General features: G+C 42.0%; 1 protein-coding gene across 1 annotated transcript in view; it reads right to left on the bottom strand.

The window, feature by feature from the left end:
• Positions 1-25,534, bottom strand: part of TRIM71 (tripartite motif containing 71) — a 59,493-nt gene that overhangs the window by 15,995 nt on the left and 17,964 nt on the right. The gene's annotated exons all lie outside the window — the stretch shown is intronic.

The following is a 25,534-nucleotide window of genomic DNA, read 5'->3' as shown; positions in this document are numbered from 1 at the left end:
ACTGGAGAACTGCAGCACCAGCACACCCCACCCCCCGGAAGGGGAAAACAAATTATGCATGCTGATAACCATCCTTTATGTTTTCAAAATATAGAAATCCCTCATGTTCAGAGCAGTGACAGTATTAAGGCAAGGCTCCCTCCTGCCACTCCCAACAGCAAAGCAAAAAAACCTTTGCTATGACAGTGTTTCTATGTTAGTGATACTTAAGAGATGCTTAAGTTGGAAAACAAGACTGCAACATTAGCATGCCTATCAGAGCATTTGAATGCTACAGAGAACTGTGGGTAACCACTAAAACCCCATTCTATTCACAAAGCACTTTAAAACCCTATATACAAATCACAATGAAAGTCTTACACCAAGATGTTAGCCTATGAAGTTGGATCCATTCATCGGCCATAACTGTTCCCATTCCACCCAGTAGAGGGAAGTAGCACACAGAAATAGCATCTTCCATGTTTTCTCAGAGGCAAGCAGAAATCAGCTGTCTTGTTTTCAAAGATGCAAGTGAAGGAGTACAACACTTTCACACAAGCAAGTTCTGTATTCAAAGTCTTGCTCTTAACTACATACACTATTTTTGTTAGAGTGTAATGTTAGAAAATATAGATTACCATGGAAGAGTCAAATGGCAAATACAATGGCAAACAAGGTTTCATACTACAAACAATTTTTCCATCACCAGCTATTTGAAATCTACCTCACAGAATGGAGCAAGAGCAGAACAAAGATTCGACAAGTGTTTGATATGCCTGTCTTCTCACAGCTGTCATCCAGCCACTCCTGATTCCAGCTAACAGTTCATGATATGGTGCATAACATCCCCCTTTCCCTTCTCCCTCAAAAGGAAGGGGGAGGACAGGACAGGTGATTCCCTCAGATTGCCTATGCTGCATAAAGTGACATTTTAACCTCCTATAAGCACAACAGCTGAAGTGGTATATGGATTAATTTCTCAAAGGGGTATGTGTGTGTTTATGCACACATGTCAGATTTTACTAAAACTTTTTTTTTTTCAAGTTAGCTTTTGCTGTAGGGAAACTGCAACAGATTTATGCTTTGCTTCTGTTCAAATACTAACCCCCCGAGCAGTGTCTCAGATCCTCCATCTTTTATAAGTAAAAAGCTGCCTTGGCTCTGAAATGCATTATTCAAATACATCATCTCCCTCAACTAGAGGGTTCCTTGTCTTTACACTGTGGTTGTCTAAATCTGTATACAATGTTCACTTGCTCATGCAGTTCTGTAATTTTGCTGTTGAAATTACAGGGAATGTTTATTACATGTTGCTGAATGACTCCAGTTAAACAACTGAGAAGTTGAGAGAGAATGAAAACCAAGACAGGGTATCAAGTTAAGTCATATGAATCCGATATACTTTAAAAACATACAGCAGGGATTTGGGGCCTCAATCAAGCACAGCAGCTGAAAGGAAAATGGTGACCATATGAACAGAAGTCCAGAACAGAAGTTAAATCTGTTATTAGTCCTCCAAAATAGTCCACACCAGAAACAAAAGCTTGGTAAAACACCACAGATCAGTCCTGTTACCCAAGCACTCCTGCTGCAAGGTACCAGCATCCAGTGGTAAAGAGTCATCTAGCCATTCAAACCAAAGAGAAACTAAGTTTAAGCTGTTCAGTTGTCTCTTGCCACCCACCAAAATGTGGTGGAAAACATCACTCCTGAATTTAGAATGAAGAGAGACAAGAGCGATAATCTCATTTCAGAAATATGCAGATTACGTAGGACATGGCAGGGGAAAGTCTTGCATAAATACTACAGAGCCATTGATAAAGCCTCACATTTGTTTCTTAGTAAACAAAATGGTGAAAACAACCTAGATTTAAATCTGAGAGTAAGAAAATTGACAGGCTTGGGCGAAAAGTAGACAGTGATGGACTGATCTCCATCATTACACTTATTTAAAATGGTTACCTTAAATACACACAGGAGAAAGCATAAATGCATAATCCCTTCTGGTCTCAGTGGGGAAGGGAGTTAGCCACCAGAAGAGAACTGCAAGTTCAGCCAGCTTCAAGATAAACTGGGAACCCCCCAGAAACTCCTTTCTGGACACAAAAGACTACAACAGAAACCCCAAGCTTAGCAGAGGTACAAGAAGAGCAGTTTTCCTGTAGTCAATCTCACATACTCACTACTGCCAAGGAGCACCCAACAGGCTGTACATCAGCTCCACCAGCAGTGGGGCCACACTCCCAGAGAATTAAACTGGAAAGTACCCAGCTGTGCAGGGTGCAACAGCAAGGGGGATTTGTGCCAGCCAGGCCAGGCTAACAGAGCTTGGAGCACAGCATCCAGCTTGCCTGCGCTTGCAACCACAACCAGGCATTTATTGTTAAGCTCAAGCCTGCTCACATCCCAATCCCTAGGTCATGGCCGCAAAGGTCACGTACTGCTAGATTAAGTTTCTATGCCTGTTTCTAAATAGAAGGGGGACAAAATAAGTCAAATCCTCCTTTCCCCACACACCCCCCCAAACAAGCAACCCCCTGCAAAAAATTCATACCAACAATTTAAGTAGGACAATAGATGACCGTGTTCTCAATTTAGATGTGATGCCCTTGTAGTGTACCTAAAAGGTTGGCAGAGCCCCCCCCCCTTCTTCCAATTTCAGCAATGTGAAAATGCCACCCCACATTTCAGTTGCACTGTTAATATAGCAACATACTACTCCTTCTATGCTTATATGACAAACAACAAGACTGGTCTTGAAATGTGGATGGGCAGGGGTTGTGAGAAGGAAGGGAAGAGTAATACCAAGTCTTCCATAACAGAGATCAGCTTATGATACTCAGCTAAAGAAAAAAAAAAAACCACCACAACCAAACACACCCGCCAAAAAAACCCCAAACAAAACACAGTACTTTAAGGAAAGTCCTAGAACTTCCCCCCCTCCACCTTATCTGAAGAGGCAGAGATGATAGAGTCAAAAGATCCATCAAGCTGTAAATTAACTATTGTCCTGTTAATTTCACTATTTTCCCAAATGTATGAAAAAACTGTTTTATAAGCAAAAACCTTCAAACACACTGGTGTTTCCAAACCACACAAATGTTCTGATAGGCAGCAAGGAAAGAGAGAAACGTGAGGAAAGCAGAGACAGATTTCTCCTCTCAAAGAAATTCAGAATTGTGTAAATTGCATGCGATGAATTTTTTTTTCTATAGTAATTATTAAGTAATTAAGTAAAAGTACAATTGTTTTAAGATAAAAACTGGTGCCTTTCTGACACCCATTTTGGTAACTATCTAGTAAGGGAAAAAAGATTCATAAGCAAGTTTAAAAAAAAAAGAAGATAAATCTAGCAAACTGCTTCACTACATTAATTAGTATTTTAGAATTTCCATCAAAATTAAATGAAGAGAGAAGTCAGAAGCAAGAGGGGAATAGTTTTAGAGATAGTTAGAAGTGATTTATTTTAAAATAAATCAGCTATGGGTTGATTATTTCCCAAACAGGAAATATTTCTGAATTGGTGGCATACAATTTTAGACACAAAACAATAAAGGGAGCCTACTTCAATTTAAACAGAATCAGTGAACCATATTACAGGGCTATTCATCTTTTACAGCCACAGCAGCCCAAGAAATACAACAGCAAGGCCATAAATGTGATTGCTTCAGGAAAGGCTGTACAGTGCACCGTAAAAACATTTTACAACAGCAGGAATTCCTGGGTGTCGCTCTCCCCATTTTTTGGTCCATCTGCTTTCAAAGGGGGCAGGGGGATGGGCGGAGATGTTGTTAAACGTCCCCTGGGACTGCACAGCAATCAATCATCATCTGATGAATGGCCACTAAAGTTAAACCCTGACCCCACTCAACAATTCCCACACCAGCCCTCCTCTCCTTACTGCTGACCAGCTTCCAGAGTGCCCCCCCACCTTCCAGCCCTCACCAAAATTTCCCAAATACCAAGCCCAGACAAAAGCAATGGAATGTGGTAGGCACCATGACAGAGGAGAATTCAGCAGAAAAAACAGTTGAGAAGGCTTATCCTTAACCTGTGTTTAAATAAATGTTCCTTCAGCAGTACTCAGTGCCTTTCTCCTCCCTGCTTGCAACCACTTGATTTCTTTCATTTCAGGGCACATTTAAGAGCATATATGCACACAGTTGTCAACAAAGCATATGAAATCTAACCATGTTTAAGCATTTGTTTTCTGTCATGACATTTCAGTGTCTTGCAACGATTTTATTTAAGCCTACAGTGTTAAGGATTTGTACAAGGCAGCAATACATAAGGTCACATTATTTTAAAATATAAGTCTGATGCTCTAAAAGCTACCCTGTAATCTTAACCAACAATTAAAAAAAAAAAATCTACCGACAAAACAGTAGCCTCTTGGTTTCTGCTTTTGGAAAAGTTTCAGTACAGCATTTGTAAGTTAACTTAGTTTGAGTTTATGACCAAAAAAATCATACCTACCATAGTCAAGTCTAAAGTTTTCCATTACTAAAGGTGTTTTATTATCTAGTTCCCTTGACAATAACTCAAACACCAGTGGCTTTGTTAGGTAGTGTGTAAGGCTTAGAGGACTATGAATTCAGTATAAACTAATTTTCCAATGAATTTTGGTCCTCCTCCCTCAGCACTGTGTTTTGTTTGTTTTGGTGTTTGTTTGTTCCTCCACCCCTGAACTAGAGAAAAAAATGGCTCCCTGTATCATGCATGCAGCAATTATTTTAAACAGCATATAAATACACCGCTTGGGATGACTGGTTCAGAGTTTAGTGCAGATAATCTTTGCAAGTGGAAGGGGGTAATATTTTTACTTTGTCAGAAGCTGGTCCTTAGTTTCCATTTTAATAGCAATTAATGACAGTTAATATGCTTCACACCACAATCAGAGTAGCATTTTAGGGACTTCTGCACTAATATAGAGACTGAAGATATGCACAAGCCATGTGATACACATCAGAACTACAGGCTATTTCCCAGTATACCTGAAACATTTCACTTTCAGAGATACTTAAAAACCTCATGGTTTTTTGTACCAGTTAATGGTCAAATTACTCTTAAAATCTGTGATTTGACTTAATGCTCTGGTATATAAAAGACTGGCTTAACACCAATTTTCCTCACTGCATCCAGTGGTAATGGAAAATGGTACAGCAACTCCAGAAGGGTCTCCCCAGCAGACAAAAGAGTTAATTCTCCAATTCAAGTCAATATTCTAATAATAAAATTTCTACAAAACATGAACATGGGCACCTTGAAGCATTACAGCCCTATACTACATAGGGCATGCAGCATGCACAGAAAGTTGTACCAAGTGGGATTAGTGAAACCAGTTTGCTTTTTATTATCTTCCTTTGCCACTTGGATGAACAGAGAAGTTCATCAAGTGCAAGAGGATCATTCAGCCCTTCTTTTAAATTTGGCTTGATTTCCTTACCCCACCTGGAATAATAAAAGCCCAGCTAACAGAAGACTTTAAGACTCATGCAAATCTGTTTGTAGGAAATAAAGCTGTAATTCCACATGCATTTTTTTTCCAGCACTAGTGCTAATACCCTTCCTTCCCCAGAAGCTCCAGTGGGTTCTATTCCTTGCTCCAGTTTCTCAGCCACACAGGTATCTCTTGGCCCAGCACGAGGGGGAAGAAAGCTCACTAATAAAACCCCCAATCTAACCAGCACTGCTCCCAATGTGAAACCACACACAGCTCAAGGCTGCCATTTCACTCCACAGTTAAACCGACAACCACTCTTTGAGGAAGCCCCGTACCTCCTGCCTTCCTCCTTTCCTCCTCCTCTCTTCACTGCTCCTCCAGTCTCCATGAAGAGATTTGGAGATCTTTACAAACAGCAGAAAATTAATTTTTGAATGAACTTATTTTCTATCAGTCCACCCTGGGATCAGAATAGCAGTAGGGCCAGCAAAATGGAAGAAGAACCCACAACTAAGGACATGGAGACATCTGATGACAACCGTCTATTAAAAATTAGCTGAGCTACAGTACTAAGCCACGTGGTTCAGCTCTGGTACTTCACCAAACTCACAGCTGGAAATCAGTGTAAATCTTCTCATTGATAATGTTCATCTCAAGTTCTAACTGGATGAACAGTATCCAACCGGAGTTGAGTCTGATAAGCTAAACAGGCTGTTAAACCAGACCACCACACTCTCAAAATTCTTGATGTTTACCTTCTTCAATCCTGCTGTGATGTCATGAAGCCAGTAAAAACAGCTGCATATTTTAGAGAGTGGTGACATGGCAACATTGGGTCAGTCAAATCATCTAGGTTAAAATCAGGTTTTTTTGGAAAACACACAGTTCCATTAATCAAGTTTAGAAAACCCAGTGGGTATTAACAGACAGCTGGGAGTGGAGCAGAGACCATTTAAGTTGTCTTTGCCAATGTAAACAGCATTTGCAAATTCAAAAGGACTTGGGTTAGAAGTGACAGTCAAGATCCACTTTGCTCTGAAGGCCAAATCATCACTGTAATGACGCGACAACAGGCTGCAAACTGGGGCTAAAAGACAGGAAGTCACACCTTTGACAAAGCTGGTTTAAGGATCTGCTGGCTCCAGTGTGCTATAACATTGCATCCTCTGTGTTTTGAGTTAAAATCTTATAAATAAAACTTCACATGATGACAGTAGCTCCTGGTTATAGCCACCCACCTGGAACTGCAGCATCCCAAGCATTTCTCCCAGCAGCACCTCTGCCAGCTGCAGTACCCCCCCCCCACTTCAGCCACTCTAAGTATGGAGGGAGCACTGCACCACTCACCTGGAATTTGCCCTGCACTTGAAGATTAACATCTCATCAGCTAGCTTTCTAAAAGTTCTTGGGTGCAAGGTAACTTGGTCAGCTGATCTAATGTAATACCTTAGAGATTCCTGTTCCTGATGGACTGGAAAGAACACCTCACATCCACCTTAACTCATCATTCCAGTTCTTCCTAAATAGGGATAAGCAAGGCTTAGTATACTTCTAATGTTAATACTGAGGTGGCACAGGTGTAATTATCCCACAGTGGGCTATCATTTAATTACTGCATTACAGTAAGTCTACATTCCACAATTTTTTTTTAAAGAAATTGTTTGGGGCAAGAAAATCTGCACTTCCTTTATTTAAAAAAGTCACAGCATCTGCTTTGGCACTAAAGCAGGTAACATGGTCAGTCTATGAAAAGATGCAATAGTATCAGTAGCTAGTAGATTACTTAGCTGACTTATCACCAGTTCTTTTACAGATTTCAATAGGGGAGACCAGACTGTGCTTCAACATGCAACTCATTAGCTGTTTAAAAGCAGCTTCTATGCCAAATCTACATGACACGAGTAGCAGCAGGGTGGTCTTGGCACAGGGGACAGTGGGTGGATCTAAATATTCAACAGTTCAAGCAAGCAAGCTAATAGCCTGCTGTGGAAGCAGACATTAGAGTGGGTCGGGACCCAGTTCCACTCTCAAGCCCATCTGTCCAAGTCACTGCTGTAAGTCCCTGCAAATCCTTCACTGAGCCTCCCTAACTCTTCAGCTCTCTGAAGAGCTAGTGTCTTAGAGTACTCAGCCAAAGCTTGGCCCTGATTTCGGTGATGCTGTAAATCGTACTGGGTTGACAATTACTTTGCTATTGCACATGGTGTTTTGTTTCTTAGAGAGAACCAACAAACTTCAACATTTTTGCAAACTCCTTATGCAACACATTTTCCCTTTTCCTGCACAGCTCAGCATTAGAGCTTTTGAAATTTTTCCTTCTATGCACAGGAAGGGTTAGAATAAGGGTCAGGGTACACTCGAGGCTCCCGCGTCCTGCTCTGTGACTAACATCAGTATAAGCTTCACCTCTCAAAATCTATATTCCTCAACTCCATGCTGTTCCTACACCACTGCAGAGAACACTACCTCCATTCAGGTCCTTGGCAACTGTTGACCTTCACATGGAAAGCTGACGGCAAGGATGCTATTATATGCCTTGCAAACAAATAGCTAGAAAACATTTTTGTCTCTTAATATACTGGAAACAAACCTTATACCTTTTGTTCTAAGGGGAAAGCCAGTGGGAAGAGAAACAAACCCTAAAGTTCCCAGATTTCACTCAAGGGCCAGCTAGTCCTCATGCCGAAGACAAGCAAATTGTGAAACAACGTCTTAAGCTGATGGGCTGCATGAAGTTTGCCAGAGCAGTTTCCTGATCCCAACACAAACAGGTCTTTTGTAGCATTAATTTTCCTATAGAGCTAGTCTGTAGTCAAACCACCACTACCCAAGAAAATTTACTTTGGTGCAACAGATTCCCATTAATATTTTCAGAGGGATTCTCTGGGGGGTCAGAAAGCCTATCTTAAACTCATAATGCTCAATTGTTCAGGAAAAAATGAATAGGAGAGAAAGAACACATTTAGCCAGAGAAACTGTGGCTTTACCTATTTTAACTCTGTGATAGGTTCTACCTCAGTTTTTTGTTTCACATGTGGGGTTTTGGAGTTGGTGGTTTGGGGGGGGGGGTGTTCTTCTTTTAAGCAGTACTAGAAATCCTGGTTCAGAGAAATATTCTTCAGAACACAAGTTTGCACTTATTCTTTCACATAGCTAATGCTTCAATTATGTTATCTAGTACTTTGTTACAAGGAAAAAGATTGAAAGTGCACATTTGAAAACTCCCACAGTTTAACTACCGTGTAGATTTAACCTGCAGTTCAAAGTAGCTTTGAGAATTCTCAAAGTAGCTAGGGAATTCTAGAAAACTACGCAATTACAAATTCTGAGCCCACTTTGCAGCTTCATTATCTAGCTGTCCCCCCTTGCTTGTGTGGCCTTACTGCCATTAATAGGGAAAGAGCACAAGAACCCAGAGTCAAAACAACTAGTAGAGAACAGTGCTCAAAAGTAATAAATTTCAGACAGAGACATTTTTATATGGAAGTACCATTAATATAAAACCAGAAGCATGAGGTTAGCTCAACATCTTTAATTCTATCTTCAAGTGCATACTGTTTGGGCTAGATTTGTCTCTGTACCAATTATTTGTTTAAAATCATTTTAATAACATTACATAATCCCTACAGACTTAAAAAAGCATCTCTTTATACCTTTTCCACTGAAGAAAAAAATATATCAACTTTTAGACTAACAAATCTCAAAGTCCTTTTAACAAAGAGGGTTGTCAACATACATTTAGCATTCAGATATCTAACACCAGGACTACTAGACTCTGGTAATTCCAGTTTGAGTAACAGCCTGGTAGGCAAGATCAGTCCACATACTTGTAACAAGACACTGTCCCTCCCCTCATTTCCAGTATCAGCTCTTCAACAGAGATTTACCTAGCATTACGCAAGCTAGTATCACTACAGAGATAGCAATTACTGAAGGGATTAGGCTGCTTGCAATGACTCCTTGTGGTAAGACCTAGACTCTTACATATACAAAAAATTAAATACCTTTACCAGTTTAAATTTAGAAATAGAACCATAGCGGTCCTACAGCAGTTTAAACTATGGGGAGTAAAAACAAGTAACAGTAACAGAAATTTATGCATTATGGCATAAGCTGGTCACCTAGGATATTGTAAGAAGGAATTCCTCCCTCCTCACATGCATGTTCTTAGTGGGAAACTGCCCAGCTGGCCAAGCCTGTGAGGCAGAAGAGGGGGAAGAAAGCATCATCCTTTTCTCTTCTCCTTCTCCCCCCCCCACCCCACCATCAGGCATTGGCTGCTGATGCAGCCTGGAAGTCTAATGGGAACAGCCCAGTTCTGCTGTTCCTCCCACTTCTGCCTTGCATCTCTTCTGTCTTCAGAGGAAAGCTGTAACAAGAACAGCCATGGTACTGAACCCCCACAGCAGGGGCTGTTAATTTTTTTTTTTTCCTTCTTTAATTGTGAAACAATCCATGCCTATTAAACAAGTCCAGTTACCACCAGTGCCATATGCACATCAAACTCAGGTCAAAGTGAATATGACCAACTATAGCCTTTTATTAGGAAATACAGGCAAGACTGTTGTCTGGGAAAACTGACATATAAACCCATTCCAAGTGTTTTATACTGCAATGTTTTCAGTTACTGCTTATGTGGAACAGGTTTTGTGGAAAGCACAAAGGCAGCACTGAATTGGCCCACTCTGTTCTTTCCTTTCCCTGCTCCTCTTGCCTTACTTGGTCCCAAACACTATTTTACAACAACTATATACCCATATACCAAGTCCTTACAGAATAAGGCCTTTGAAGGAACCTCTCTTCACTGAAACCCAAGAATGGCTAACATGAACATTTGGAAGGTATCTTTTCAAAAAGCATTCAAGCTCTCCCTCTATATCATCATCCTCTCAAATGCTCACAGACTAAAAATATGCAAGTGTAAAAATTTTACTAGCTTAAGTACACATGTTTCAGAGCAGGAAGAAAAATTACGACATGTTGAGGTTTTGGTTGGGATTCCTCATAAATGAGGAATCTTAATTAAGCAAAAACAAATTTGGATTGCATTGAAAGAAAAAAAAAATTGGGTTTGCTCCAGACCCAGGCAGTAGCTTCTAAAAGCGTATTATATACATACTGTATCAGGGTTCCTCAGCTAACATCATCAAATTGTACCATCCATGTCAAAAATAATCATTATCTGCTCCCAGCAGAGGACTTGACACATACACTGGTGTATCTTATTCAGAGAAACAATGTTGTCCTTGAGGATCAGAGCTTTGCTGCTTGTATAGTAGAATGCTAGGCTAAATTTGTCAGATTAATACGCTTGTTACAATTTCTCTTAATTTTAAGGAGGATTATACAATCACATTTTATGAAAGACCCCTCACGAAAGTGTCATCCTATGGGTGCTAGTGCACTACTACTTCCAACTGAACTCCAGTATTCAATGTTTGTTTTGGAAGACCTAGCTGTCTTAACAGCCACAGGGCATTTCAATAATCATATAACAAACACTACTACAGGTTACTCTTTAATCCCTTGCAAGCGAATGAGTAAATTCTTGTCCATCTATCATATAATGACACAGCGCCACAACTACTGCCAAAAAGATACTGTAAATCATAAGAGAAAAACATCTAAGAATAAGGAGATGTGTTCCGCTGGGAAGTCAGAAGTGTTGACTCAGAATAATTTTTTCTCCATCATTATAGAACAGTAAGAACAACAGATAAACCTTTGTTTACAAGCCATTAACACAAAATGAGAGACATTTTTATTTCTATCTGAAGATTTAAGACTAGTCCTGATAGACAATTAAGTATGTCTTCATATATCTCTAGCTGTTTGCCTCTCTGGCAACAGAGCAGAAGCAAGACCTCTAGATTAATCACTTACCTGCCTCTCACTTATTTCCAAATGGGCAAAATACAGGTACAAGCAAGTTTAAAGCCTGTGTTTCCCCCAGCCTTGACAAAGTGGTCTTTTTCGTTAAACACCACCCCCCCCACCCCCCCAATATATCTATGACAGAAAGGCAGAAAGTAAGTGCTGCACAGTGTCCTACTGTAATAGCCCTTTTCCACATGGAAAGCACTTAAGATTGCTTTCCTTTTGAATTTCGGAGAGATAAGCATTCCAGGATGAATATTCAATTAAGTTAAAAACAGAGGAGAGCAGAATTACTACTACTTCAAACTGCAGGGTAGAGTTGAGGTGCTTACAGACAACGAATAAGAAACACTAATAATTGCACTTTGTCATTGCGCCATGGACACCATTATTGAGTAGTAGGTTCAGTTTTGGGAGAGGGAGGACAATCTTCCATCCCAGTCAAGGTTTAAATTATGACTGATACACACAATCTATTTTTAACCCATTCCACGGGGCTCCCATGGGTCAAGTATGTAGTGTATGTATTCATACAGCTGCCAAATAAATTCTGTTGTAGAGCATTATAGTTTTTGTCTAACCAAACTATAGTGGTTTGGTACATTCTATCATGGTTCAGCAATGTATTTTAAGGACCCTTTAAGAATCTGAAAGCATTCTGAATTTTTAAAATGCTTAAATACTTTGAATCGTTCAGTGAAAGCACCAGCCTTTTCAATAGCAGCATCAACCATTCCAGATAACACTAGCTTTAGATTGCTTGTGTATTGTGCAGGCAAGTCAGCCTTACCCTAAACTTTAACTGTAGCCTTGTTTGAGCTTTAAATCAGGATAAATGTAAATACAGAAGGCTTGCTCAATCATCAGTGAAGGGAAGAAAAACTATCCAGGCTGAACTACAGGGGAAGAGTCAAATGTGACTCACTTTACCAAAGGAAGAAAGAAGGGAAAAGGGATGGTTAAAAAGATTAAATCCTTGCCCAATTCCCAAAGAGAAAAATACAGACTAGTCTTGCTACCAAAAAAAGGCTATTTTATTATAAAATCCGTACTGTCTTGTTATACATAATACAATTCTAAGGGAGAGACCATTCTTACAGTGAAAGCCACGTGAAGGTGCACCATGAACATCTACATTAGAAACATGCTATTTCTGACGAGCACCAGCTGGAGTTTGACTACAGTTTGGTACATCAATTCACCAAAAGGCTGGGTTTACGCAAGGTATGGGTTGTTGTCGTCGTCCCCCCATCCCGCACCAAGGGAGGAAGCAGGTAGGCAAGGCAGAAGAAATTTTATTCTCTCTGCACAATCAGCAGGAAGTTTTTATGAACTTGTGTACACACAAGTCTTGCATGTTAAGCCATTATCATTAATTTTTTATGTATTGCCAAACTAGTCCTACATGTCCCCTGCCTGCTAAGAAGAAAGTTTGAGGAGGTCATAGATCAGATTTATTCTCTCCAAAAAAGACGACGACTTTCTGCAATCCAGGCAGAAGAACAAAACATGCTTAACCAGATTTCCAAGCACAAGACAATTAACCTATTGAGTCATCTGCTTGGTCAAAAGACTTTCAAGGAAGCTACCCGCCTGCCTCTAGAATATTCTTCTATGTAGTGTTTCCTAGCACAGGAACTCGCAAAGACAATTATGCTGAATTAAAAAAGGCGGCCAAGCTTTTGGCCAATGTTGCCATGCGGTCCTTTTTGCAACTGTGCGCACAGTGCTAAGCACTCTGCTGGTCTCCCAAGTAAGTTATTAGGTTAACTTATTCTAAGACACAAATGGCTTATTGGGACAGTGTAATGGGTGTGTGATCAAGAGTGCAAGGGAGAAAACTCCCTAAGTTAACACGACAAGGATTTCAGGAAAAGCTGCATCTACCTTTGTCCTCTACCAAAAGGTTAACTTGCTGCACCCCACACACCCCCTTTACTATCAAAGTAACAGAGCAGCTTTAAGAGCCACACACAGGCAAGTACCTCTGGTAGCTTACTACCAAGACAGACCTACTGCATCAGGAACATCGCTTCCTGTAACGCTGCTTTCAAGTAATAACCAGACCCACTGATTCACTTAAGATTTAATGAGATTACAGCTTGAGGTGATTTGACTGGAGACCATAAAAGTTTTAGGAGCCCATCTGCTCTGCAAAACTAACCTCTCGCACACAAGCCCGGGTACGAGCTGACCTTTGAGAGCTGCAGTGTATGTAGTTCAGGCAGGAATCAAGTCGATTGGCACTTGTGATGGGCAGGCAGACCAGACAAAACAAGAGATTTGCACTTTCAGGCAAAGAGGAGTTTCCATATGCATCAGTACTCAAGGGGGAGTTTCCATATGCATCAGTACTCAAGGGGAATCTTTCCAAACAATCAGCAGTCTTTTCATTAAGAAAAGGCTGACCACCTTAGGGTGCTTTCCCCACCATTATCACACCATTAATAGCAAATTCAAACTGTAATGGCAATGGTTGCAAAATTACCGGTATTGCAAAAACCTAATGCAATATTCACCTTGTATATACACCAAAAATCCATTACAAAGTACTCTTGATCAAACGTTGCAGTGCCTTTTTTTTTTTTTAAAAAAAAGGAACTTCCTAATCACACTAAAAGGGCAAGTCACCACTGCTTTCCGTCTCGCTTTACACTTCTTTCCCCCCACCAACAGCAAGCACATACATTTTCAAGAACCAACTGGTTATTTTTCTGATGTTTCCTAGTATCAGATCAAACATTGACTTTTCTTCCAATAAAAAAAGAAACACTGATTTGGAGAGATTGAAGGCAGAAGGGGAAAGAGCTACTGTTTTTACTCTGTTACTTTTTACAGACCTGTAAAAAAGCAGCATTTCTGCAAGACTGCTGTTAAAATACTTTAAGTCTAGATGTAAATGCTGGACAAATATTCACATTTTGTTATTCTAAACCTGACCTTGTTAGCTGTAGAAGAGTCAGTCTCACTGGACAGGCTGTATTTTGTAGCATAAAAAAAATTAGGTGCTGTTATTTTTCTTCTTCTTGTAGACTGAGATGTTTTGTTGTTTTGTTCTCACTTCAGTAACAGGCCTCAATATGCAAGTTACATCTGGAAACAGACAAAAGCCAACTGCCCAGCAGTATTGGAAAATTAAAACATTGGGTCAGACTCAAACGGACTAGGAAGCCAAAGGTCAAAGCAGCATTAAATCATTAGTTTCCCAGCTGCCACCAAGGCATGGAGTTGACCTTTGATTTTGTAAGAAGTGGTCCAAGCAATTTTCTGGTGGCAATATGGGCAATCTGGCACAGTGGAATATTATCCTTGAAAGGGGTGGGTGGGAGGGAAGGAGGAGTTTATGGTCTTGCAGGCAAAGATTAAACTAACTCTTTAATCTCTCCAGAACAAATTTGCACTGTGTAGCTGTAAGTGCAAATAATGAATATGAAGTTATCAAACTTTAGAGCAAAGACACTCGAGCATTTGAATCATCCAAGTAGCTTTCATTCATCTAGCAGGGGGAGCAAGTAGAATTTAAGAGCATAATGAATGCACTTCAGAGAATACTAGAATATTGTATTTCTTTCCTGGAATGATTTAAGTTTTCAGAAAATACAGTTGAAAGCAGTTTACTCAGTTGCATATTTTTAAAACAATACAACTGAGATAGAGATCACGCTTCTTCAGACTGAGAAGGACCAGAACACTGCATTTTAGTCTATTTGTATCCCCATTAATAATCACTTTTTAACATAGCTGAGGTAGCAAAGACAGAAAGCAAAGGACAGTTTGTTGTTTTGTCTTTCTCTAGCCTCCATGATCTTAAATTTCATCTGCTACTGCCCTCTGGTAATAGTTCCCAACTGGTCCTTTTAAACTGCCCTGCTGAATGTCTGCGTTGTGCGTGCTAAGTTCTGGTCTGGCTGCTTCCAAGTTCCTAGAAAGGGGTTGGTTTTACTGCTGCTTGGCAAAGAGCAGCACAGGTAATCAAAGGGGTTTCCGATGCAACCAAGGTACGTTTGAAGAGCATGTTTGATCCTCCATTAGCAGCTGAGCACATGCACACACATGCAAAACCAGTTTGCATGCCGTCAGCTGTTAAGAGATTTCTATGTGTATTTAAGACATTTCTATGTGCCTTTTTAAGTAATTTGAAGCAATTTCCTTAGTCTAAAAGGGTCACCCAGTCCACACTTTATTGTAAGAGCAATTAAAAAATTATAAGCTACTGCTTTGCTTTGTGTTTTAGGGAGCAGCAAGTTGTCCAAACAGAACATAAAGAGCCTTCTCCACATCCTATGCCCCAGTGTTCCAGGATTAGTCACTACCAGCTCTTCACGTGAGAAACCAAGAGTCACAGCAGCAACTACAGGCATGGACTGCGTCATATATCCACAACCCCTAAGGATGGGGGGCGGGGGATGATGCATTTTCAGAAAACTGCAATTAGGCATTAATGATGTGCGTAAAAACACATCTCTGTGCTGGCAGCCACCCGGATGTGGTGTGTTTAGTTTTGGGGTTTTTTTTAATACAATCAGTATTTTCACTGGCAAGGTGGAAAGCACACCACCCTTAATAAACACCTTAGTGAATAAGGATGAGCAGAACAACCTCTCTTCCCACACCCCTTCTTTCTAGAAAAGGTTGAAGATCACACAGCCAATATAAACATAACACATTATGAACATACAGACTGTTCTACACAGGTCACAGAGCTAACCACAGGAAGCAAGATTTCTCTCTCCAAAGAACCTGACATTATAACACTCAAACCAGTGAAAGAATATTTAAGTCTGCTTTAATAACAAATACTACCAAAACAGAACACTGACAGACCACACTGGTAATTTCTTAGAGGAAGCAACTTCAAAGTTGATCCAGCTAGCAATTTAAGAGATACAGATGGGCAGCTGATCTTAATCCTTTCTGCAGGTAGCACTGAAGGAGCAAAACAAGTAACCAGAAGCCTTCTATTACAAAGACTTGGAAGACACATACTTCATCAAGGCCTTTCAGAGGAGAAAAAAAAAACAAACCTGATTTTTTTTGCTTGGTTAGCATTCTGGTTTACTCACATTAGCACAAGGTCAAATTCACTACTGAGATACCATGAAGTGTCACCTTCACTTCATGCAGCCTGCATGTGCCCACTGTTTCCTAGACAAGAGGATAGGTTCTACCACTGCAAATTTCCCTCCAAAGGAGAAAGACCAAAGCTTGCATCGGGTCTGCAAGCTACAACTTGAGTTAACTCTTAATGGTTGTTGTTGCACTACCTTCCCTGGTCCTGAGAGTGGTGCAAGATGTAAAAGCTAAAAAGAGGCCTTGCTAAAAATAGCTATTCCTCCCATTTCTAGTTTTAAAAAATAGTTCTCATAAACAGGCCAGTCACCAAATGACATTGGTTTCGGACTGGATAATAAGGCTATTTCAGAAACTGGATACTACACTGACACAGCTTCTGCCACAAAAACTTAAAAGAAATCCAGCTACTTACATACCTTCTTTCCTGAAAAGATGGTTCTATTTATTGCTTAAGCTAGAAATAAGACAAGACTACGCCCTAGAGCTCTTCAGGGGTTCAAGTATACTCTCTGGACCATAACCAGCAGCCAAGTGCTGGACCAGCAGCACAGGTAGTCATTTGCTCTTCAACAGAACACAGCATGGGAGTGGAACAAGAGGGGAATCATTCAGGTGACTGCCTAGCCCTGATCTTGACTCAGTCCTATTCTGGCTGCCATGCAGCACTGAAAAATACCTTCTCTGCTTATACTAGAAAAAAAAAATTTTCCATTAGACCTCCATTCTCACCTCTGTGAATGGACTAGAGCCAGGACTACAAGTTTACAGTAGAAGAAAAACACCCTAAAACTTGAAACCATTCACAGGCCGTTTTTTTGATTGAATAGGGTAATAACTGCTAATACAGTCCATCAAGATAACACACGAAAAGGGTAGAGTATTAGGCAACTATGCCCCTCCATATCCCAACTGAAGGGGCCCCATTTGATATCACCTAATGACAGTAAGGGACCCTGTAGCCTTCTATAATGAAGGTTAGGGAGAAGGAAGACAGACCTTTGGGAGTTAGACAGGGGAAACCAAGAGGCCCCCCATCTGTGACTGCATGTTCCTCTTCATCTTATCACTGGAGCCAGATGCTAGAGGAGCTGGTGGAGAGCACAACAGCCCGTAGCAGAAGCCAGGGACAATAGCCTGGATGTTCGGGTGTGGTGGCCAACAGCCACTAAAACCAACTACTTAATGCAAAGTGTTGGGCATGGCTGAAAGCACCCCACCCCACAGTACCTTCTAAGCGTAGTAGCAGGAAAGATGTATGGCTAGCCCCAGACCTCCTATACACAGGGCCAGAACTATCTGCCTGAACCCTCTTCAGTGCAGGTGGTTTGTTTTACTTTGCCTCTTACCGTGCAGGCAACAGGCCCACTTTCATCTCCACAGAGGCGTTCTGGCAAAAGGCCCTCTTGCCTCCGAATCCTTTGTGATGCACACAAAGCAACAAAAAGCTGTTTGTTTGTGATGTGGTCTTTTTGCTTGGTCCTAACACGCTGCTCTGGGAAGTGAGAAGACATTACCAGCCATCACAGCTTTCTTACTGGGAGGATGATCCCATAACCCTACCTCGGGGCAGGAAACAAAATGGAATTTGGAGATTCCTCCAAAACCAGTAGTTAACAAAAGCTAATAACCCCCACAGTTTCAAGAACAAAGGGCTATTGTGTCTCAATCTCAGACTCCGTGGGCTTAGTGGATGGGCTTTCTAGTCAGCTCTCTCACTCCATGGGACTATGAGTTTCACTAGAGGCAGAGCTTCCAACCTGTTTGCTTTTGATAAGAGAACCACATCCAGTTTTACTTTCCAGCTCATGGTCTGCTTCTGAACAGCAGAAGTGACAAAACTAGAAGTGCGTGTTCAGGTCTGTGCTTTGTCAGTCACATGGCTCAGTCCCCTTTGGAGCCATTCTGAGCCTAAACTGGGGTGCAAAGATGAATTCCCTTGTAGCCCAGAGTAGCACCAACTGCTCCTGGGTACAGGCACAGACATCTAGCATTCCTCTGATCTGAGCAAGGCCGTGAACCTAGAAGAGCTTATGAGTCAGCATCACTCTGTTCAGAGATACAAGGCAGATGAAATGATTTATTTCCAGGTGATGTTAAGTTCCACCACCAGTTTCTTTCCTGCTTGGAGAAAAGCAAGGGCCAAGAGCGGAAGACTACCTCTGACACACAGCCTCACAGAAAGAGGTTCTATGAGAAGAGGAAACAGACCTTTGCTTTTATCCCATTGGCTTTCTTCAGCTTAACTCTCTCCCTTGGAGCTGCCATTAACACCTTACAAAAGGAAGCACAAGCCACAGCAGCCTTCTCAAAAGCCAGATCATGCTTGCACACAGCGGACCAGAACTACTAGCTCAGGGAGAAGTGAAATTTGAAGTCTAGAGAGGTCTGCTCTTGGGAAGTTTGGTTCAGCTGCCAGCCACAGCCAGTAGGGGAATACAGGGGCCTGTGGGTGATTTGAACAGAACAAGTATTCCTTTCTGCTACTGATATAATCTGGGACAGGTTGGCAACAGAACCTTGTACCTTAAAGTCAACAGCTCCCTTAAAGGCATAACAAAGATGTTGTCAGTAAAGACAAACATGGAGTTTTCTCTATTAGGAAGTAGCCTGTATAATCTCAAATACCTTCCTCTGCTGGCATAAAAAAAAAGGGGGGGGGGCGGAATTAAGAGTTATATGCAGTATTCTGACACTGCCTTACCTATGATGGAAATACTACAGATTGAGAAGATTAATATAGTGCTCTAATCTGGTAGATCAGTAGCTGAAAGTCTCAGCTAGGTAAAGCTTTAAATGTGACCTTTATAAGCAAAGCTGATCTTGCAGGAAGTTGCATGCTCAAAAAAAAAAGTAATTCCAGTGAAACAGAGGCACTCAAGATGCTTGAGATCTGGAGCTAATACATACCAGGAAGGGATTTCTTTTCTTGGGAGAAGGGAGGAGTCAAGAAGGAAAAAAAGGAAAAAAGCTTACTAAGAATGTTAACAGCAGACATTATATCTAATTTCTTTGCATTCCTCCCCCCCCCTCCTTTTCCTCCCATTTTTAAAAAACAGGAGCAAACTTGCGAGTTAAGGATTCTGATCAATGCAACATGTTAGGAAAAGAGAGCAGGAGGTCAAGAGGAAATGATTAATCCTGTGCAGAAGACTGGCAGGATGGGTCCTGGAATGGCTTACCAGAACAATGCCCCCACTAATAAGCAGGTCAAAAGACCCTTACAGTGAACAGAAGCCCCAGTTACACTGTACATGAATATTCTTCCTTAACCCAAAGTTACATTTGTTCATTAAAGCCAGATTCAAAAAACAAGTGTTGAATTAGAAGACAGGTGAAAAGTTGCTGTGCCAGACAAGCGGCAAATCTGAAAGATAAAGGATTACAATTCAACATCCCTGCAAGTGTTAAGAGCTCTGTTCTAAGATGGTATTTGCAGAAGGCTTCAGTAAACTGAGGGACAAGTGAAGAGCCCGCTATTACATATTTCAGTGGTACCACTGACTTTTGTGTTCAGCTTATGCAGCGGACCAATGCCTCTTCTTGATAGAGACTGCCCTTCTGTTAGTGGCATAGTTTAGCGTGCTGAAGAAAAAAGAGGAAGCAAATTCACTGCAGGCAATACTTTGGACTTGAAGGCACACGTGGTTCAAGGTTTACTGTAGGAGATCGCCGTTTAGTACTGTGGTTTCATGGTGTCAAACAGGAGCAATGCAGTCCTGACAGATTCTCGTCTCCAGGTAATCATCCCAATCCCACACCATTTTTCCCCGCTAGTTTGGCCAGCATTACAAGTCCCCAGGGCTGCACCGTGGAAGCAGTCAGAGGAAGTCAGCCCTACTTCCAAAGAGACTACAAACTTACATAAAGCATTTATCAATTCCATGATGCAGCATGCAGTATGACCTCACAGATTTGTGTTTGCAAATACGCAGCGGGGGTTTCACAACTGATTCGAGGCTGACCCAAGCGAACCCTCCTGTTAAAGGGCCACCCCCCCCCCCCAGTTTAGTCAGCTCCCCTCATGCAAGCATCAGCACCTTGCAGTGCCATCAGAGGACGGATCCGGCTGAAGACTACCCCAAACTTGTCCATAACCTGTCTTGAACGAGGTTGCTCGCAGCTCAGCCCAGTTCCCTAAAGCGGCTTGTGGCGCTGGCGCTGGGGAAGCGACAGGAACGCTGCTACAGGTGTAAAAGCAAGTGGCGGGAAGGGCCAGGGCCAGGGCCAGCCGGGGAGCGAGAGAGAGGGGCTGGCGCGCCCCTCCTCCCTGCCGCCCCCTGCCCCGGGCTGGCCGGGGCCGGGGCCGCGGTGCAACCAGCGCCTGGCCTGAAGGAGCCAAGCGGGGCGGGGGAACGCCCTCCGGCGGCACCGCCGATTGCCTTTGTACCGGCAAACGGCCTCCATTTTGAGGAGCCGGAGGCGTTCAGGGCAGCCCGGGGAGGCCAAGCGTCAGCGGCCAATGGCTAGGAATAAAAATGGCAGATTCGCAGTCGGGAATGCCCGCCGCGTTCCCTCCCGTCGTATGCCGCCTCTGCGTACAGCAGTACTTACACCTCAGTATTGATGAGTATTTATCGCTCGGGTCCGCCTGCCCAGTGACCTGGGCGCTGGGCCCCCTCCCGCCCCACCCCACCCCACCCCACGAGAGGGCTGCTGCACTCAGAGCTAGGGCCCGGGTGCAGGATTTTGGCAGCCGCACCAATCCTCAAGGCATGGTCAGTCAGAAACGCAGAATCTCTCAGCGTCTTACTAAATCCGAAGTGAAAGCGAGGGCTAACGATTTCGGTGTATTAATCTGCATCCTTCTCCCCCGCCCCCCATTTTTCTGCAGGGGAAAGGCACGGACTGTAAAACAGTACAGAGGTTTCAAAGCAAGGAGGCCTTTGGCATTAGCGGGTCATTTCGGCCAGGGAAATCCACACTTCAAGAGCAGTCTGAAGACAAAGCTACAGTTTATTTACAAGCACGTTTGGACTCGGCAGGCTCCACAGCTCTTTCAGTTAAAGACAAAATCCAGCTAGTGTACGTGTCAGTTTATGCCAGCACTTAAATGCCACCAGTATAGGCCCAGTTAAGCAGGGACAGCTTATTCCAGTTTGTGACCTCTTTCAGCTCTGCTGGGAATCAACAGATGTTAGACGACTAATTTTTATTAAATCAGTGAATGAAATAGAAATTTAGCCCTTCAAGTCTGGAGGAAATTGAGTCAGAGTTACTAAATTCACTTTTTGCAAACCCGTTTCCCTATTTAATCCACATTTTCATAGGGAAAACACATTTTTAAAACATTCCTTTAGTTTTAGGCCTAAATGACCCCTTCTTCAACAAATTCTGCAACATGTAGCAAGAGAGACTGCCTTGAGGTAGAGACTGTCCTTATTACCACATCCTAGACACACACTTCAGAAGCTTTGTTCCCCAACACAAGCTGAAGCAGCCTCAGAGCTGGGTTAGATTGTTATACATCTCTGCAGAGAATCACAAGCCAGTTTTCAGCAACACAGGAGTAACGAAAGCTAAAGCTCCTGCGGGCTACCAGGTTACTTTCTGCACCTCATGTGCAAATACGTAGGACAACTCTGTGTGGCTGGTTCAACATGCCAAATACAAGGATGTTAAAAAGCCAAATAATTGTTATCTGAAGCTCAGTGCACGTGCTGAGTTCAGTGCAAACATCCATTTTGCTCTGCCTCCCCACACAAAAGCCGGGAAAGTGGATTCCAAAGTTCAAGCACTGTTACTACAGAGGAAATGCTGAAATGAAACCCAGAGTCTCACTCTAGCTATGTTTCCACGAAATTTAAAGGACCAAGTTCTTGGACACCTCTGTCACACCAGTAACTTGCAAGCTATTTAGGTTGCATCTCCCAAGTTTGCATACTTATTTGTCCTTATTCCATGACTCGTTTAAACATCACAATGAACAATAAAATAGAGCTCATACATCTACAGTCATTCACTGCAACATAAGCCTATTAAAAGTGAAATGGCTAATAAGACCTTGAACAGATAAAAGTAGTAGTAACCATTATTAAAATAAGGGGTAACATGAGTTCTTACAAGAGCTATTTCTGTGGCTGCTATTTGTTTCTCCTCTGTTCCCTGCAGTTCATTATAATACACATTATCCAGGGTGGGGGGTGGTAAAGGGACTGCTAACCAAAAGCTAGCACCTCAGAAGAGCCAGACACACACAGGTTGTGATGTAAATGCATGAGAACATACTGATGTTTTAAGACAGTCTCCTCTTATTTTGTGTGCAACAAGATACTATCGCAAGGGCAAATCCATTTCAACTATAGCTGAATTTTATGAACAGGATCAAGTCGCATTACTCCCCCCCACCCCAGGCTGATTAACCTTTAAAAAAACAGAACCACCACCCCACAAGTTTATAAGATCATTTTTGACCGGCATAGGTTGTCATTGTTCCAGCCTTCATCCTGCACTAAAGTATCAGAAAATTCCCCCCAAAATAGGAACTACACTGTCCTTTATCTGCCCCGCATAATTACTCTTTCCTTGACAGTCACCATCTTTTACACGACAATCCCCACAAAACATCAAGCACTGTTCAGACCCAAAAATCAGTTTTTAATGCTGTCCCTTCTAATTCAAGTACAAAAGCCCAATCTGCTGTCAGTGCAAACATTTTACGGAGTTGCAAACCTCCAAATTCCACGCAGAGCAACACTATCCTCTTTGAAACTTTTCCCAATGGCTGTCTCAAAGCAAGAGCCCATAAAAAGAGTTTATTTCATCAAACTGGAAGTTGTACAAGGGGAAACAGTCCTGTGAACACCACCACATTTAATTCATTAGACTTTTCAAATGTTTTGGATTTTGACCATTTCAGGGACAGAGGGAAGAGAAGGCATTTACCAGCCCTAGCCATGATTGATTTAAAAACAGTTTAGGCAAACAGGCAGAAGCAAGTGCAGGGCTTCCTTTCAAATTTGAAAAGAAACATATCTTGTTGTTGGCCCTCCGGTCACATTCTGTGCTGTTTTTCCTTAGGACCATCTAAACAAGACAGATGTAGCCAGTATCCAGGCAGCAGCTGAAGCCTGAGCACTAGAAAGGCACTCTGGGGTGGGGGATGGAAGGGAAAAGAGGGAGAAGAGAAGGAGGAAGCCATTTGGCTATAAAAAGGATCTTTCTTTCCTGTTGAAATGCAATGGTAAAGAGTGTCAAAATGGCTTAAGGGTGGGGAGGTCAAACATGTTTTGAGATGTTAAAAACTCTTAAGCTTTGTCAAAAAGACTGAAAAAAATCTTAAAGGTAGGTTTTTGTTCTTCCATTCAAAATACTTAGCCATCATAATAGCTGCAAGCAATTCGGAAAATTCCATTATCTGTTCACTTTTATCACAAATTAGCCAGAACTATTCAGTTAATATTTTATCCTAATGAATCTGCCACTACAAAAACACTTCTGAAAATTACTGGAAAACAGTAATTTTCAGATGCACCGTATTTGCCAATCCTTCCTCCCTCCAGCAAGCCTCCATTTTAAAAATCAGTCACTGCTGCTTATCCAGTATGACTGACTCTGCAACAATAAGGATGCTGGAAAACAGACACTAAATAGCAGTTTTATTAATGACACAGCATCAGCACAATATACCTTTAATCTGTACCCCATCCAAAGTGAACACAACATAGGGTGGTTTTGCTGCTAAACAAAAATATTTTAGGAACCCCTGGGACTGTCATATTATTTGCCATTTAAATCCAAGAATGACATTTCAGAGCTCTTCTAAACCTTATGATTCACAAAGCTAGACAACTGATAGTGCTTACAAAAAGTCAAGATGTGAGAGAAGGCTTAGTAAAGCTTGTATAGTATCTTTCGCCCTTTTCTATTTCCTCACCATAAAATCTGGAAAAAGTAAGTATATAGCTTGCACGGTGAAACCTTATTTGCTATGGCTACAATGTCTTTAAGCAACTCCAGCTTATTTTCTAGTTTGCAATGCAGTAATACAAGAGTCTGAGGGTTTTTTTTTTTTAAATTCAGGATAAAGAATTTAGTGATATGAAATAAGAGCCACTGGAGCACAGACTGGCACCCCAGACCACCCCCCCCCCCCCTCCCCTCTCCTACTGATGAGGAAGCCAGGCTCATCCTTTCTCTCTTGGGCCAGTCACTCAGGTTCTGCTCTATAAAGTTGAACAGCTCCCACAAGACACTCCAAACCACCATCCCAGAAGTTAGACTTGAAAGTTCATTCACAGGAAATTGGATTTACACCTGCCTCATCTTTGAGAGGTGAATACAATAGGGATACAACAGAGCAAAGCCATTTCTCCACCGCGATCTCCCACCCCCACACTTGAAGGGGCTGGGATAGGGGTTGTAAGAAGGAGACTGCCTTCAGGAAAGAGTTTTGAGCTGCAACTTCTGAACAGATGCTGGAAACCCAGATCCTCTATCCCCATCATGGAGCTTAAGTTACACATCAAGAAATTAATTCCATTTGCTAATATAGAAGTCAGGATGTCAGGATCCTGACAATCCCACTCAACCACTGAAGTCCTCTCATGTTCTATAAGCACCTTGTCTCTGTCTCAAGTTTCTGCATTCCACTAAAACTTGCCGCTTAAGGGTGGGGATTGCACTAACTGGTATTACAGCCCTTTGGGTTATGGGTGTTACTGCTTTGCACCAGAGCTGTTCTATGGGAAAGGTCCTCTGAGAAGTGGCAAGTCAGACTTCTCTCTCACTTGGGCAGGTTTTAAGCAGGAAGCCTTTCCAGCACACCGTTGGGATTGGCTTTTTAGAGTAAGAGCCAGCCTCAGGGGTGTTCCTCAAGGCTGGTTTCATATTTGGCAGGTTGACTGGGCTGAAGAAGTCACCCTTCTCTATGCGTTCTCAGGAATAAGGCTCACTACACGACCAGACACACACACGGCCAGCACAACACTGGACACTTATAGGAAAAGACAAGGCTGCTTACAGCAAGAAAAAGCATTTGGGTAGAAGCATAACTTTCCTCTCAGTTGGGAAGTCTTCTGGAATTGAGGGTTAATTATTACAACCCCACACAATATAGGTAATACTAAAGCTGCAATATTTTAAACAACTCGTCAAGTCAGCTTCACTAAAACTATCAGAAACATAGTCAGAACCTAACATGACCCTCTTTCCCCAACTCTGCAG

This window comes from Haliaeetus albicilla, chromosome 2 (genome assembly GCF_947461875.1).
Source record: "Haliaeetus albicilla chromosome 2, bHalAlb1.1, whole genome shotgun sequence".
In the NCBI taxonomy this organism is placed as follows: Eukaryota; Metazoa; Chordata; class Aves; order Accipitriformes; family Accipitridae; genus Haliaeetus; species Haliaeetus albicilla.
This window is presented reverse-complemented; position numbering and strand designations above follow the sequence as displayed.